Source organism: Microtus ochrogaster, chromosome 1, assembly GCF_000317375.1.
Source record: "Microtus ochrogaster isolate Prairie Vole_2 chromosome 1, MicOch1.0, whole genome shotgun sequence".
NCBI lineage: Eukaryota > Metazoa > Chordata > Mammalia > Rodentia > Cricetidae > Microtus > Microtus ochrogaster.
In genome coordinates, this window is record NC_022009.1 from 58878100 (window position 1) to 58895772 (window position 17673).

Here is a 17673-nt window from a genome sequence, read left to right on the forward strand (position 1 = left end):
ATATGGGCATATGGGCATATGGGCATATGGGCATATGGGTATATGGGCATATGGGTATATGGGTATATGGGTATATGGGTATATGGGCATATGGGTATATGGGTATATGGGTATGGGCTTCTGGTTCTTTCTGGTTTTGAATCTTAGTGATACTCCCGGGCTACACAAAAGTATTTGAAGAATACCAAACTTGTTTTCATGTTGTGTGTATTGGAAGCACATTCCTTGGTTCCTACAAACGGCTGCTGGTGTTGGGCTGTAATACAGAAGGTTAGAGAAGACACAGGACCTTCGGGCTTTGCCATTTGTGTATGTTGTCTGTTTGCAGTATCTTAGAAACCAAGTCATTTCTGTTGTGAGAAAACCCCAGTGATGATCCCGTGTTGTGTGGCTCCTGTTGCCTGAAAAATTAACTTAAAGGGACAGAAATTTATGATAAGAAATAAAAGTGATTCAGTTTTGCGCGCTTATGCCCACTGAGAGGTAGAAGTCTGGAAGGCAGGAGAGCCCTTCTCACGCTCTTGTCTCCTGGCCCTGCCTGTGCTCTTCTGACTGACAGCCATGAGGGTGAGGTTATAGCTGGAGTCTCACTGTTGGCTTCAGCAGCTGATCACTTGTGCTTCCGGGTATAACCTGGCTCTCTTCTCACGCCTGCGCTTTCTTGTTTTGCAATTAAAAAAAAATAGTATAACCTGCCTTTCTAATCTTGAAGGATGAAGTTTTTTTTTTTCTACTCAGGGCCAGGACTTCTGCAGCTGTGCATGCCAAACGTGGGGCAAATGCCAGACACCCCCAAACACGTAGATAAGATACCAAGGAGCAAACAATAGGAGCTGGCGGTAGCTTGTGGACATTGTACTCTGTGTTAAACAACTTGCATTGGCTAACTGGGCAACAGGCCTTATTTATTATTTATTTATTTAAAAATTTACCTGTACCATACATAATCTGTACAGCTAACATCAAGGCCATGGGTGACGGTTACAGTGGTTTTATAGATTTTATTTTCCTTGTAAGGGAGTCTTAAATTTGTGTATCTAAATACTGGGAATGTACTCAAGAGGTTGGGTGGTGTAGGGCTCAAAGACAAGTACATGGGTTTTATGGCCACTCCGTAGGGGTATCTCCCAGGGTGTTCAGCCTTAAGGACAGCACATCAGACGGTTCAATGTGAGGGTATAGTCCCAGTTCTATCACTTTCTCAGTGCCCCATACTCTGTTAGTAATTGTCCCAATTTCACAGTTATATGGGAATGAAATGAATCAATATCCATTAAAACATGTGGAGTGGTGCTCGATTGATAATTCCTGTTATCACTGTTCCTCTTATTATCCCCAGTTCTTTTTATTTTTAGTCTTCTCAAGAATTTATTCTTGTTTACTCTATTTATTTATTTAATCTTTTTATTGTTTTTATTGAGCTATATATTTTTCTCTGTTCTCCTCTCTTCCTCTCCCTTCCCTTTCTACCCTCTCCCATGGTCCCCATGCTCCCATTTTACTCAGGGGATCTTGTCTTTTTCTACTTCCCATGTAGATTAGATCCGTGTATACCTCTCTTAGGGTCCTCTTTGTTGTCTAGGTTCTCTGGGATTGTATCACTAGTTCTTATTAACAACTTACAGTAGTAACAGTAATTTCATATGTGTTACTGAGTTGGAGTTGCTGTATCTAAAATGTCTAGCCCAATTTCAGGTGTGCATTAGAAGCCCTGTGGTGGATGTTTTATTTTAATATGTGATTAGAAACTGCGGTGTGCTTCACCTCATCACGTTCGGCTCTGTGCAGACTCACGTGAAGAGCTATGCTCAGACTGCAGCGGGCCCGACACCAGAAACACGGGTCAGGAATACTGCCTCTGCTCTGCAGTGACCGCCACTACCCCGAGGTCATCAGAATCGCCATCCTCAGCCAGGTTTTGTTTCTGTCCATGTCTCCTCACAGATCAAGTGAGTCTGATTCTGACTCTTGCTTCTCAGTCTTCAAGATCCCTGAAGAAGACTGTACCCTTGGGAGCCCCGGGGGCCCACTGGAAGGTCTGGAGGGCTGCCACTAAGATCTTGCAACTGGCTGAACCTGCTGAAGGCCCAGCTCCCTTAGTGTCTATTAACACTTAGCGCATTAACCTGATTGCTGTGTGGTTAAAAACTCCACCAGCTCAGGCTGGTTGCTGCTGTTATTCCCAAAGGCCTTGTCACTTTGTACCTCTCATTCCCTGCCCCGACTTCTCTTTCCATGGATATCTGATTTCTTTCCCATTATCCTGCTTGACTTTGCTTCTCATTCCTCTGAAGTACTTGGGCAATCTCCGACTGTCACATCCGACTGTCACACCCGACTGTCACATCTGACTGTCACACCCGACTACCACATCCGACTGTCACACCCGACTGTCACATCCGACTGTCACATCCGACTGTACATTCTGTTTATCCCGGACCGATTCGCCCTCCTCTGGTGTGTTCCAGATAGCCCTGCACCAAGCAAAGCATATGACTCTCTTCCCTTGATTACTCTGTTTCTTCGTTCCTCAGCAGCGTCCTCCAATTGATTTACTCCTGGAGTATTTATTGGTGGGGCATGTACATAATGAATACCCTTGGGCTTTCATTAAGCTTGGCTTTGAGCAGTTTCTATTTCCCCTCCTTGTCCTTGATGTCTGCTGTGTTTGGTCACTTGCTTACGTGGAGCTCACCATTGGCCAGCATTTACCCCATACAGATGCTTACCCATCCCTCCTAGACACGCTGGTTTAGCTTTCTAGTGATCTTTGGGATGTCCCCAATCTGAGGATCAGTGAATCTCCCAGTTGTATTTACATTGCACTTGTCTGGTCTGAGAGATCACACCAAGGAGTGGGTGACTATGAACAAACAGAAGGTTTTTTTGGGAGACCAGTTATAAGAATGAATGGTTCTTCTGTTTTCATTTTGTTTCTTCTCTTAGAGTCTGGTGTTGGTTTCTTTCCAGTTGGCTTTAACAGTAGCTTCATGGAGGCTTTCTGAGGAAGCCTGAGTGTAGGTATTCTCTGTGATGACTGCATTGTCTGTCTCATTACCCGTGACGCTGCACTGCCTCTTCTAAACTAAAGACATGATGCCCTACATTGGCCCTTGCAAGGCTTGTTCTCCAGACTCTGGCTTTGGAGCACTGAGACTGACCTTGAATCTGTTCTTTTTTCAATTTTGGTCTTTTGTGAAGTCTTCTATTAGATCTGAACTGCCTCAAGACTAACAGCCACGTTTAACATACATATCGATTAGCTTAGTTACTCTGCTTCAACTTCTGAGTTGAGTGGGGTTTGGAGGTTGTTGCATAAAAGATCGGGACTGCCTACCATAGTCCTGCATCTGAAAGGCATGCAACACATTTTTGTTGTTGTTAAAATTTCAATCTATAAACCTGACGGTACTATTATATTTAAGATTTTTTTCTGGTAGACAATAATAGACTGTTTTTAAGAATTGTTTTTTATTTTATAAAGAGCATTGCCTTGCATGCTAAGGATTTGCTTTTAGAGTGTAGAAATTTCTCATTAACACAGTCTCTGCAAGCCTCCCTTTGTACCCCTCCCACCCCTGGTACTGGCTGTGACTACCTCAAGCTGCAGCTTTGGGAGGGGGGCCAAGGATCTGTGGTCATCTGAGTTTGTGCTTTTTTTAAACGCTCCTGGAACCTTGAGCTGTCTCTGGAATTGAAGAGGTGAAAAAAAATTAAGAAAATCCATGGGAATAGAGGAAGAACGGGTCAAGTGTAATGAAATATACACCTTGGCCTTCTTGCTGAATGCGTCAACTCCTATGCTTGCTCCAAGTGGAGGCTGACTTTGGGTTTCCTGCTCTCATAGATCATCTGACAGTTGAGAGGACCAAGGGCCCTGTCCGGAAGAGGACTAACTTTACCCTGGGCTTCAAATCACAGCCCCAGGAAGCACCGTGCAGAGGGTGCCCAGCTTTCTTTTTGCCTTAGACTCTGAAGTTCAGAGGAATCAAGTTTCAGAGAGATTGACTTCCCATAACCCTGGATTTCCTGATGGTTTGGGAGGCTCTGGGTCTGAAACTGACGAGTAACTAAAGTTTCATCTATTCAGCAAGAAGACATCTTCCTAGCAAGAAATTAGCTCAGCCCGTAGGGTCTTCTGAGACTGAGAAGAAGCAGTGTCCTGAGTGAAAACAGGGCCTGGCTGATCTATGCACCAGCGACACACAGGAGAGAGTGGAGGTCGACATGATCAGAACAGCCTGCGTTTTCTAGACAATTCCTTTAAGAAAAGAAGAGGGTGGGTCTTGGGGGGTGTTGTGGGGTCTTTCTAGGTGTACCTAGAACAAGGTTCTTCTGAGTCTGCATGGTGACCACCTTGCCCATCTCTCCCATAGTCATATCTTACTTGTAAATTTCAGCTTCAGCAAGTGCTTTGTATTATTTAGGCTTAATTAAATAAAACCCATTCACACTCTGAGCCGGGAGAGCAGAGGTCATGGAACACCAGCCTTTCTCCAGTCTCCTGCTGTGCAGATACAAGCCCAGCTTTCCCTCTGGAAAATGCATTCTTGACAATGTTAATAGCTCTGACCTCTGAGTTCTAGCATTTCCCTCCAAAGTTCCTGAACCAAGAAAGAAGGGACTGGAAAGCTGGTGCCCAAGGCTAAACTCTGACCCTGTATGAAGAGAGAGGGTTGAATAGCAGAGACAGACCAGTGTAACTACAGAGTAAAGATTAAAAAAACAAGCAAACAAAATCCTCTCAAAAACAAGCCTAAGAATGATCTGTGGTCTTGTGGTCAGCAGAAAGAGAATGGGGATTCCCCACCCTCCACCCCACCTTGTTGTGGGCTAGAGGGCAGACACACAGTTCTTTGGAATTTAGCCTTGACTGGCTGTTTTCCTGACGATAGCAGATAATTAATTAGCTAGTAATTTTGGGTCACAGTGAATGTCTCTTGGGAGCCTTGGTAAATAGTTTTCCTCATCTCCAAAAGTATAACAAAGCCCACTGGGAAACCTTGGGTAGCCCGGAAATCCTGAGACCATCTACAGTTCCCATTTGCCTAAGGGCTGGGGGCAGTTTATGTTTCCTGGCCTAGCAGCTGATTTAACAGCACAGCACCTTCAGGCCTTTCTCTTTGTTCATATTCCAGGGACATCATTCCATCATGGGGAATAAATCACAAGACATTTCAGTCTTTTTCTTTTTTTTTTTAGTATTGGCGAGAGGTAGCCTGGAATAAGGATCGAGGAAGATAAAGCTGGCCAGAATGATGTAAGCACTTTTAGCCAACTGTTTGAAGGTGTTTTTAAAATCAAAGCTTTTATTGTTAATGTGGAAAGGAAAACGTTGACTAGTGGCCAGGACTGAGCCTGAGGAATGCACTGTCTCTGGGGACCTGGTGGGTGGCACCAGTCCTAGCAGACGAAGTACTTGCTGTTGCAGGGTAGACTGGACCTGGCTGTGTCCCCCAAGTGCCATTACGAGGTGAAGTCTTTTGCTTTCCTGATCAGTGCTCTCTTTGGCACATGTTCTGGACACCTAGGGGTTCACTTCACCCCTTTTCCATCAGGGATACCCAGATGAGGTGTCCATGCATATGCGGTACCTTCTAGTTGAGAATGTGTCCTTGGAGTCAGAACATTAGAACCAATGTTGCATATATTAGCTTCATCCCTTAATCTTGCCAACAGCTTGGGAAATAGTATTATTATTATTGGCTTCTGATGGAGCTTGGAAAAGTTGAAGGAATTTCCCAGAACCATGCAATGAGTAGACATGCTGGGACCCCAGACCACATCTAGTTGGTTCTCAGAGCCATGTCCTTTGATTCTGGGATGTATTGCTGAGTTTAAAAAAAATGACTTCTTACTCCCCATTGGGGGGTGTTCATTTGCCCTGAATCCTGGAGAACTTGGTGAAAGCCTTACCTAATTTTGGGTGATTACATTCCTGAGGACAGGGTACCACCATTGGTCAAAAATCCCTCAAATCTTGCAGAGCTCCAGGGAGCAACGGCATGTCTACATGACTAGTGGAAGAAATACAGCCTATCTGCTGCTATGTTTTGATCTCCAGGGCAGACGCCCCAATCTGGCCCTCCCCTCCCTGATGTACTTTCTTCCTAACCCTTCTGGTTCTAGGTTTCACTGTAAACGTCACATAGCTATAGAAGAGTCTCAGCTTTGATGATTCAGAAGCTCAGCTGAAGAAAATCAGTTTCAGAAAAGTGATGTGGGATGTACCTCTGTGTGCTGTGAACGTTTTTTATTACCACTGGTTAATAAAGAAGCTGATTTGGCCAATAACCAGGCAGAATAGATACAGGGAAAAAGAAGGCAGAGTCAGATAACCATGTTGCCACTGGGGAAGCAAGATGTGAGGTAACAAGCCATGAGCTTCATGGTAGAATCTAATAGAAATGGGTTAATTTATTGTTATAGCTAGCAGTAAGAAGCCTAAGCCATTGGCCAAACACCACCTGTAACTGAAAGTAGGCCTCAGAGTGGTTATTCAGAAACTGGCAGGTGGGAGAGAAACCCCCAGTTACAGAAAAACCTTTCCAGTTACCATGTCAGAAAAAGAATAGTGGTGTGTGTGTGTGTGTGTGTGTGTGTGTGTGTGTGTGTGTGTGTAAGGATGACTTCCAATTCAAAGTAATTGTTGTTCTCCTGGCAGGTCTGAGTTCAATTTTTAGCGCTCATGTTAGGTGGCTCACAACTACCAATAACTCCAGGTTCAAGAGGATCTGATGGACTCTTCTGGTGTCTCTTGGTACCTGCACACATGTGATATGTAAATGGTGTACATGAGCACTCTCACACACACAAATGCTCACATACAAATAAAAATAATCCTAAAGAATAAAAATAAAAAATATGAAGATAACAGTTTATTACAAAATGTTGTGATTTTCCTTTTTCCGTTCCTCCTTTTTTTTTTTTGTTTTCATCTTAGAATCAGAATTTAAAGGAAATCTGATCAGTTGTCAGAAGAAGGCTCTACAGCTCAGAACTAGAGCAGAGAAACAGAATTGCCTTAACAGAAACTCACTGAGACCCTGACGAAATGTTCTTGCTCTGAAGCTTTGAGTTCAGTTCTTGGTGCTGCCGCACGTGGTCCCTGCAGCTATGGGCAGGTGTTTAACTCCACACCCCTGTTCTGCGGCCAGGAAAGTGGGAGGAAGAGTGTTTCCCCTGTGATTCAGTTTGTTTAGATTAAGGTTACACCAAAACATGGCCCGCTTGTTGCTTTTCATTGTGTAGAGCTGTCTAGGTGATGAAACTGAAGCCAGCTCTTCCTAAGCTCTCTGCCCGGTGTCCCCAGATGGGTCTCCCCCCCCTCTCTCTCTTCCTCCCTCCCTCCCTCCCTCTCTCCCTCCCTCCCTCCCTCCCTCCCTCCCTCCCTCCCTCTCTTTCTCTCTCCCTCCCTCCCCCTCTCTTCTCTCTCTTTTTCTCTCTCTCATCATTTATTTTCTGTGTATGAATGTTTTGCCTGCATGTATTTCTTCTGTGCTCTGTGTGTGCAGCACCCACAGAGGTCAGCAGCGGGTGTCAGATCCCCCAGGACTGGAGTTACAGACAGTTGTGAACCATCACGTGTGTGCTGAGAATTGAATAGTGCTCTAAGCTGCTGAGCTGTCTCTCCAGCCCCAAACTGGCTTTTTTCTTAGGGAAGGATGTGATTGCTTCACGGACTTCAATGTCAAGTGAATCTCCTGGGTGTGTGCTTGATTCTAATCTGCCAAGTGTCCAGCCAAGGCAGATACTGCTGGAGCAGGTAGCAAGGTTTTGGCAGGATTCTCTGTTGATGTTCAAGCACCCATGTATTTAAAGATTAGCAGATAAATGTGTGTAATTCTTTGTGCCAATTAAAACCATTTGTCATTATGCGCCAATTAACAAGAACGGTAAAAGTTTACCATAGCGATTAAATGCAATACCTGGTCCTACACCGAATTGTTTACTAGCAGAAAATAATCCTGTAAAAGACCATGTAACAAAAATTGAAACATGGCAGTAGATCAGACAGAATAACTACATCAGCATTAATTTTTCAGGCAAAGTGATGATGGTATCACATGGGTGCATTATAAATAATAAGGCAGCAGAGTGTGCATTGGTTATTTTCTGCTTGTTAGGACACAATGCCTGAACGAACAACTTAAGGAAGAAAGACTGCTTTGGCTCATGGTCGCAGGGACCGGCTGCCTGGGGGTGGGGGCGGGGTTTGTGACAGGTGGTCAGGGCTCACAGTTATAGGCATAGTCAGTCCATCATGGGGGCGAGGGAGGCCGTTGGTCACATTGAATCTAGTCAGGAAGCAGAGAGAGATGAGTATGCTTTCTGCTAGCTGTTTCCGGTCTGGTCATTCTAGAACCTCAGTACACAGAGCGGTGCTGACCACATTTAAGGTGGGCCATTGTGCCCAGATTAACCTAATGTAGGAAAGCCCTCCCAGACACTCTCTGAGGCTTGCCCCCTGGTGATTTTTAGACTCTGTCAAGCTGTTAAGCAGTATGGGGTGAAACACTGGCAGTAGGTCTGCCTGGTGGCAGCCTGAAGTCTATGCATTACCGCCACCAGTCAGCGCGCAGTCTCTGCATTTCACATCGGAAATGAGAAAAACTGAAAATTACATATACACACATTCTACAAATATTCCACATTTATACAATGTGTGATTTCTAAAATGCCAAATGTCATGGCTACCAGTGAGCCCAACTCAGAGACTGTCCCTACTGTTAACGCCCGTGCTCACGCATGCCTGTCCTTGAGATGCCATTGCCTCCCTCTCTTGATTCCCTTGCTCTCTTTCCAGCTGCTCCTGTGAGACTCCCTCCTGCATTCCTTTGGTTTATAGTGGAAAAGCCCTGAGTTCCTCCTCTTGCCTTCTGAACGTTTTCTTTTCTGGGGTATTGCCAGTGTGGGCAGGTCCTCGCCTTGCCCAGGCTGACTTCATGCATGGATCCTTCCCCACTTCCTTGTACCCCGCTGCCAGACTCACTCCCCAAGTTTAGTTTTACTTTGCCGCGTCATCGCGCAGTTCTTTTCTTGTAGCTGTGACTTCTTTCTTGAGGGTGGAGGGTGCTGTTTTCCATTCCATCTCCTCCGGGCCTCACCCAGAGCTTAGGTTCTATAAATGTCTGAAGACTGCAGAGTGAACTCACACGCTGGGCAGACACCGCACCCAGCCGACCAGGCAGACCAGATGGCAAATGTTAGTATTTGAACACCCTGTAGAAACACAAAAACCCACTGAGATTCTGTTGCGTGTGCATATGTTTGTGTGAATTACCTCTCTGGATGGTCTTAGGATACCAATAAGCGTCTGGGGGAAGACACCTGAGCCAAATTTCCTCTGTAAATTATTTCTGGCCTTTTCTTCCAGCCAGGCTTAAACAATAGGCTGTCAATTGCTCAAAAGAGGAAGCATGCGTCTTATGGGGAAAATGATCCTGCTATTCTGCTGTAATAACACAAGGCAAGCTCCTCCAGAGAAGGAAGCATCTAAGAAATTATGGCCTCCTAGAGCGGTGCCACTGTCGTCACTGTCAGATGAGTGGCGGTGGTCAGGGGAGAGAGAAGCCCTTAGCCTAAATAGGCTTGGATCTAATGCATTTCAACGAAGAACATTCTCTACGCTTTGGGTCAGGTTTTCCGGGTTAGGATGGAAAGATGTAGAAAACAGTTTCTGACCTCAGAGAGCTCACAGTCCAATCAAGACATTAGATATTCAGATGAAGGAACTAAACTGAAAAGCCGGCAGGACCTGACAATTTCTCAGCACGTTCTGGCTGTACCCCTTCTAGTTTGGAGACTACTCTATGCTAAGTGGTTTCCCTTGTAGGCACTATAATTTCTAGTTTTATATTTCCCTTGATTAAGACACCACACTAGACTGAACTAGGATCCAAGTCTAGCCTTGCATCTAAATTCGGTAGCTTTTATACATGTTTACAGAATACATTGTAAATATATGTCATTTCTGACCCCAGACATTTGTTATTTTTTGATACTGGGAGCGTTTAAATTCATTTTGTCTAGGTAATTTGAAGTATATGTTAACTCATTGTTTGCTGTAACTATGTTTCTATGCAGTGGAACAGAGTAACTTACTCCTCTTGTTTACCTATATTTTGGTGTCTGTAATCTTTCTTTCCCTACCCTCACCTTCTCAGACATCACGGACATTGGTTACTTCTGCGTGACCAACACCATTTTTGGAGACTACAGGTTTTTGGCTTCTGTGTGAGAAGAATGTGGAGCGTTTGTGTCGTGATGATTTGTCTGACAGAAGGGAGTGAAGGGAAGGGTCAAGGTGCCCTGTGGGACAGCACCAGGCTGGCCTGAGGCAGAGTTCAGGTTTGGTCTTCTGTTCCCTCTAAATCACGGCTCCGGGTTGAATCTGAGACATGGAAAGAGCTGGTGGAACTGTTCTCATCTCATTCCCTCTGGGATCTGATGACAATCGGTGACCCCTGGCCTTCTGTGCCGATGTCAGACAGCTGGCAGCTAAACCATGCAGGACTCATTGCTCACACTGAAGGGGAAGGAGGGCAATCCTTGAGCTAAAGAGGGGGTGTGGTGGCTCCTGTGAAGGAGGATAGGTGGGAAGGAAGTGAAGGCAGCTGCTGGCGAGGGTGGCCTGGGAGGGTCTGACACTCTGTTGATTTGTGGGTCCTGAGATAGACAAATGAAAAGATATCAGATCTCTGGCTTGGATCTATAATCCCAGCATTCGGAGGTTGAGGCAGAATTGTGAGTTCCAAGCTAGCCTTGGCTACAAAGAAGTACTGTCTCAAACAAAACAAACCGAACTCAAACATGCAAATAATTCCAAGAGAATAAAGTCAACGCCACCGTTGCAGTAGCATGAAGCAGAGCCCCCGGTGGCTTTTCTGCAAAGCTCCCTGCACAGAGGGTCCTTTGTGGCTGCTTCCCTTCATCCTCTCTTAACCTAGATTCCAGCCAGTGAGATGCAGTGTGCTCTCACCTTTTGGATCAGCAGCATCCTTGTCTTACAACTTACAAAAGTGACAGTTCAGAGCTGCACAGCTGGACAAACAGCTTGTTTTCCACCGACATTTGTCGTTCCCTGGAAATAGCTTCACACCCTGTTACAGGATTCAGAATCTTGGGGCCAGATACCAACACAAGAGACCACAGTTAGAGGGAAATAGGTTGTCAGGAGGTAACCTGACCACATTTCTGCGGCATGAGCTGGTCCAAGCCAGCACGGATTAGAGCAGTTCTTGCGAGATCATTCAAAGATCTGCCTGGCAGGAATTCATGTGTGGAACACACACCTTGTCTTAAAAGCAACCTGATCCGAAAGTAGCTGAGAATGGCAGTAGGCAAAACACTGGGAAGCCTTTCCCTTCTGACGGGGTGACAAGCACTCACAGACATAAAAGACTGTTCTCCAGTCGGGGGTGGTGCTGTGCAGTCCCAGCTATTCTGGAAGCAGATGTGGAAGAATCTTCTGGGAGCAGGAACTTGAGGGTAGCCTGAGCATCTTGGTGGGACCCCTTTTCTAAAAAAAAAAAACAAGCAAAGCCAGTTGTTTCCCATGTGTCTTTTGGTTGCCCCGCCTTTCCCTAGCAAGTCTTCCCTACCTAACACAATGTGCAACATCCTGAAAGGCCACAGCTCGCAGACTGAGGTCTTGGCTTGCCTATTCATACCTGCCTTGGGTTTTGACTCAGGTAATGTATGAAAACCTCTGACTTCACATTGGAATGGTGTCTTCTGAAGGGGCAGAGACCTAGTGAGCTAAGCAATCTAGACATCCAATCGAGGACTCAGAGGATTCTAGCTATGTTGGACATTTATTCCGGTAACATTGGGTGGTCACCCTGCATGCTCTGATCCTCTGTTTGGAGAGCACAGCCAGTGAGTCAGGACAGAATCCTTAGCTCTGCTAACTCCGTGGGCCAGCAGGGGACAGGTGTCTCACTTCTCCTCAGCTTTGCAACCTTGGGGCTGGAACATGCAGACTGCCTATCAGTACTGGCAGATACAGAGCCTGTGGAAGGTGCCAGAAAGCTGTGATTTTCTTGGAAGCGAGAGGATGTCTGTTTGTGGATGTCTATGGTGAATTATTCTTTAGAATGGATTGTCTACTTCATCAAGATTTGTGCATCCCCCTTGGAAGAACAAATTTTGTTTGGTCTCTGGATACCTGCTGTGTGATGTGTGACTCCTTCTAAGTGACTGTCAGACTGAGAAGAAATGGATCCCAGTTGGAAGGTGGCTAAGGGGAGATCCGGTCAGCTTGCATTGGTGGCAGCCTGCGGTGTTTCACGGGTAGGGTTACAATGTGGCACTCTTTCCTCTCTTCATAGCTAACTCGTCTCATGCCAAGAGTTTGCACTCGTAGACCGAGCTCACAGAGCCAAAGTCCAAGAAGGGAAAAGAGTCAAGCATGTTTGGAATTGGTTCGCTGGCATAGAAGTGCCTTCTAGTTTGGGCCCAGTTCCTGTGAAATCTTATGATCCATGAAGGCCAATTAAAACAGAGCCCGGGCACAGGAAGAAGCCAAGAGACATGTATAATTATGGGAACCAGAACTTTTAGTAGGGAAAAGAAAAAAAATAATTCAAGGAGAAGCCAAGGCCAATTATCAGAACTGCTAATTTACCAACCTAATCATTAGTGAACAGCATGCTTCCGAACAGAATGCTAAGAGAGGAATTGTATTTAAAGGGCTCGGAAACTGCTTAACTCTGAAGTTGTACAATTTGTGCAAATTAATATGATAAAAAGAGACAATTAAGGTTTATAATTAACAGATAAATACAAATGATCTGGTGAAGACAATCTCAAGTTTCTGCTCTGTCTTATGAAGCAGTGTAATTGATTTTTATAAATGCTAATTTACGGTACATGCTCTGTTAACCATTAACACGGAGACAAGAACATGGAATAAATGAGAGTCAAGGAGGGATGGGAGCCAATGCACTAAAAGCCTGCATCTAGCCCAGGGGAAGACACAGGGAGGAACCAAAAGCTGAAATGTGGATTGGAAAAGAGAACAGTGTTACCAAATGACACTCTTCCCCTATTTCTTCTTGGTCATCCATGCCAGTACAGAGGGAGAAAAAGGCTCCTCAAATCCATTCATGGCTGGGGGTGTAGCTCAGCTGTCAAAGTGACTGGTTAGCACCCACCAGGCTCAGAGTTCAGTCTCCGGCTCCAAACAAACTGGGAATCACCTCAGCATGCCTCTGCACACTTGGAGGGAGGAGTTTGGAGGACCAGGGTTGGTGATCATCCTTGATGAGAGGCCCTGAACCGACCTGCAGTTCTTAGGCCTCTGTCTGCTTTGGCGTTTAGGCCTGCACCATCAGGCCTGGCTTGCTGAACCACCAAGAGGCTTGGCCTGGTGAGGGTGACTATATCATGTCCTGGGACTGCAAGTGGAATGTGTGAAAACTCTCATCCAGACTGGATAGCAAAGAAAGAAACTGCTGAACTGCTGAGAGATGTGTCCGAAAGTTTTGTTTTTTTTAAATCCAACCCAGCCATCACTTCTTTATCGTTCAGCTTGAGCCAGATGGTGGCTTAGCCGCTATGTGCAGACAGTCCTCATCTCATGGGACTGCACTGGATAGGAGTGTCTGCCAAAGTGGGGACATTTTCTAACAGGAAATACCCAGGCAACTCTCTGATTTCTGAGGTGGAAGGAGCTTCACAGCTATATGAAGGGCGCCTTTCTCAGAGAGGTACTCAAAAAGAACATCTTCTGGGTAAAAAACAAAAACAACAACAACAAAAACCACCGTGGGCAACAAAGAGAGAAGATGGTCCACACAGTAGTATCAGCGTGGTGACAGCAGCAGGAGGATGGAGCAAGGCAGCAAGCTCTGCCTGAGCCGTGGGAGGACAGAGCAAGGTAGCGGAAGGACCGAGCAAGGTTGCCAGTTCTGCCTGAGCAGCGGGAGAGGCTTGATGAAAAGGAGCCAGACGCTGATGAACAAGGTGCATTCTCCCTGGCAAAGGTGCAAAGAAAAGTTACTTTAGGTTGATAAAAGGCAGAAGAGAACACAGTACAGCAGGTTTACTGGTGAAGAGGGACTTAAGCTGGATCAGAGCCTTGGCAACCTTACCAGAGGATGAAATGCCCTCTCACTGCTGAAAATGTTTCACTGTAGTCAGGCACTGAAACCTCTAAGTTTCACAAGAAACTATCTTATAAAAATTTTTGGATAAGCTGGATGGTGGTGGCGCACGCCTTTAATCCTAGCACTCGGGAGGCAGAAGCAGGCAGATCTCTGTAAGTTTGAGGCCAGCCTGGTCTACAAGAGCTAGTTCCAGGACAGGCACCAAAGTTACAGAGAAACCCTGTCTCGAAAACAACAAAACAAAACAAAAAAGTAGCAAGCAAACAAACAACGAACCCAGAATTGTTGGCTATCTTAGGTTGCATGGACTAATTTTCCCTGATGCTGCTTCTCTAGGAATATGTGCCCAGGTACCCCTCTCCTAGCCACATGGACAATGACCCAATTGTGCCTTAGATTCCTCTAAATACAATCTATCTACTTGCTTTCTCCTACAGCAATCAGGGTTATCTTAGCTGTTCCAAAGCAATTAGGTAAACTAGTGTTTGCTTGGACTGCCCTTGCACCTTGAGGGATTCTCTCTCTTCTTCTCTGTTATAACCCTAAGAGCCTTAGTCCCTTATAGAGCCAAGGAGTTGCTTATCTGCACCAATAAGCAAGAGCATTACAGTATTAATGACCCCAGCCCCACCTTCCTCACCTTCTTGCCATGCTTGAATGGTTCCCTCCGAGTGTGAAGTAATCAACAGTGGCCTGAAATGCATTCGGGCTTTCACACACTCCATGAACTTTCCAGAATGAGCTAGTGGCAAGCATTTAATTAGCTCATTTTGTTTCTGACAAGGCAGAGGTGCAAACTTGAGGAGATCCAGAACTGGGATAAAATATAGCTGTTCCAGAAGTTTCTGTACCTGGTGGTAAATAGGGGCAGGATTCAGAAGACAAACGATTCTGCCTCTCCTACTTTCTCTGTGGCTCTAGGTATGTCTCTCTGGTGTCTTGACTCCCCCATTTTCCTTTGGCTAAGAAGAGCAAGGTGGCCCTCAGTTTGGAGCAAGATTTCTTCTGTCAACATAGTCCAGTGGTGCTAAATGCCAGTCATTGTGCTCAGTGTTGAGGATAAAGGATGTACCAGACACTTTGAATAGGAAAAGAAAGAGACAGGTGTAGACTAGCATTGGCTCTGGGCTGGGACGGGCTTTTGTCTAGAACTGTGTGACGAGAACAGTGTGAGCATCTCTCAGGACCAGGACTGAGCCAGCTCCTGGGACAGAGCTGTCCCTGCAAGGACATGAAGCTGAGCTTATTTCCAGTGTCTAGGTTCTTTTCCTCTCGTTTTTTGTAGCAGGGACAGATTTATTTTCTCCCTGGGCCCTGTCAACAATATTTATTTCTCCACTCCGCAATCATCCGAAGAAAGGAAGTTTCTCTTCGGATGTTTGTGTTGGGAGTGATGGGCGTTTTGCTGATGCCTATCAGGGGTTTTGAAACCTCTGTGTTTCCATCAAGATGTTCCGGCAGTGAATCTCACGCACACACAGGAAAAGGTCACAGTGAACTCCAGGTGAAGAGGAAGTGGAGATTTGCTGACCTGGGAAGACCTCCTGCTGCACAGGCAGGGAACCCAGACGGGTATACACAGGCCAAAGGCGAGAATTCCTCAGGCCTTTCTTTGGTTCCTGGAGAACCGAACAGCTGTAATCTCCTGGGTTAACAGCCCCAATGTGCTTGCATGTCTTCTGCATGGGAATCTAACTCCATCTCCCACTGGAGAAAAAAAACACCACATAGGCAACAGATCTGTCCTCCATGGCTACAGCCTCATTTGTTATTTAGACTTTGACTTGGTTCAGAAAAGTAGAGGTCATTTACACAGATGCCCAACTAAGTAAGTAAAACCTGAAATAAGGAGGACAGCCAGGTGTATATAAATTCTGGCTCACTGGAAGACTCATGTCTGGTTGGCAAGATGGCATAGGAGGTGAAGACATTTGACGTACAAGCCTTAAGTATGATCCCTGGATGTCACAAGGAGGTGGAAGGAGAGAACACACTCCTCAGAATTGTCCTCTGTTCCCCACATGTGTGTCATCAGGCACACACCATGGCACATGTACCCATCCACGTACACTAATAATAAACAAAAGGACCTGAGCGATAGCTCGGTGGTCAAAGGCTCTTGTTACCAAGCTGCAGACTTTTACCCCTAGGACCCACATGGTGGAAGGAGAGAGCTGACCCCTGGCAGGTCCTGTGACCTCCACCTTCATGCTGGGACATGCAAACATCCCTACAAGTGCATCCCCACATCCACCCCCACCCGCCCTAGAGAGAGAAAGAGAGAGAAAGAGAGAGAGAGAGAGAGAGAGAGAGAGAGAGAACAAATAAAAACAATGCAGACTCTCTTTGAATTAACAAACACATCTCTAGAAATTTATTACCAGGATGAATTGAAATCTACTGGTTTCATATGCTTTGAACATCTGTTATCTGCTTCTAGAAAACTCAGAAATGTCTTAATTAGCAGTAAAATACACATGTTGAAAACATAACAGTGAGGCAAATGCACGTGTCCCCAGCACACGGGTTAAGATGAGAATGGAGAATGATGTCTAGCATGTGACTGACCATATTCCTTCTTGAAGTGACAATTGTGATCGGAAAATGGCTCTGGGTTTTCCAGGGCCATTATCAAGGGAGCTGGCGTTTAGAACATCCTACCAATCTTCCCCACAAGACATTGGGAAGCCAGCAACAGTATAGCCAGCTTGTCTTCTGCATGGTTCTCCTCTTTACTCATTAGTGAAGCCACCCTCATGGGTTTCTGTCTCCGCCGTAGTGTCCCCGGTTCAGCCTGGAGCACCCTGACTACCCACAGTTGGGGACCAGAGCCACAGTGAGCTGTGCCTGTTCACCCGCCACTTTGTGTTTGACTTTCTCCAGCAAAGCCAGGTCTGTGCCTGCACGCTGTGACATGCAGGCTTGACTTTCCCACTCTCCACACAAGGACATGTCAAGTTGTCACAGGATTAGATCACACTGTGTGAAGATGTCTCTCTGTCCTTCCTCCCCTGCCTAAGGTAACTTCTGATTGGTTTAATTAAGAACTAAATGGCCAATAGCTGGACAGGAGAGGATAGGCAGGACTTCCGGGCATAGATAGGAACTCTGAAGAATCTAGGTGAGGGGGATTTACCAGTGAGATGTGATGGAAGTCAGATGTACAGTATGGAGGAGAGGTAATGAACCGTATGGCAAAATGAAGATTAATATAAACGGGTTAACTTAAATTTTAAGAGCTAATTGGGAACAAGCCTAAGCTAAGGCTAAACTTTCATACTTAATAAGAAGTCTCTGTGTCATGAATTGGGAGCTGGTACACCAAAGACAGACCTGTTACATCAGTGTTTGGCTTTTAAAAAAATTGAATCATACAAGTTATTGGTAGTAATTTTGATCTCTTGGTTATTGCCAATATTTCTTCTAATTCTATGACTAGACTTTTTCTCCTCTATTATATCTTCTGTAAATAGAATTTCTTGGTTTATATTTTTCTCCTCTTCTCCTTTATTTGTTCATTCCTGTATCTCTCTCTTTCCCCTCCCTCCCTCCCTCCCTCCCT